Here is a 440-nt window from a genome sequence, read left to right as displayed (position 1 = left end):
GTAAAAAATTGAATAAAAAATGATCTTTAAAGTTTTTTTAAAATATATATTTAATATTTAATTTTTTTATTGTATTTTTAAATTTTTTAAGAATTTATATATCGTTAACATCTTTGAATGAACTTTCAAATACTATTTTAAAAGTTTAGTGGATTAAGAATATCAAAAACAGTAATACTACTTAATGAATATTTTAATAGCCTGGGAGGTTGGCACATGAAATTTTCTTGACTAATGAAGAAATAATGAAAGCAAATTTTCATTTTTAAGATATTTTTCATTTATAACTTGCATTTGTCCAAGTCGTAATAACTCACAGCGGTGTCATGAACGTTAATAACGTTATTAGTTAAATCATAACTTTTTTCATGTATTAGAAAAATATAACTAAATTTTTTTATAATATTTTTTGTCCTTAATTTTTTTTTACAAAATTACAA

Source organism: Arachis ipaensis, chromosome B03 (assembly GCF_000816755.2).
Source record: "Arachis ipaensis cultivar K30076 chromosome B03, Araip1.1, whole genome shotgun sequence".
Classification (NCBI taxonomy): domain Eukaryota; kingdom Viridiplantae; phylum Streptophyta; class Magnoliopsida; order Fabales; family Fabaceae; genus Arachis; species Arachis ipaensis.
This window is presented reverse-complemented; position numbering follows the sequence as displayed.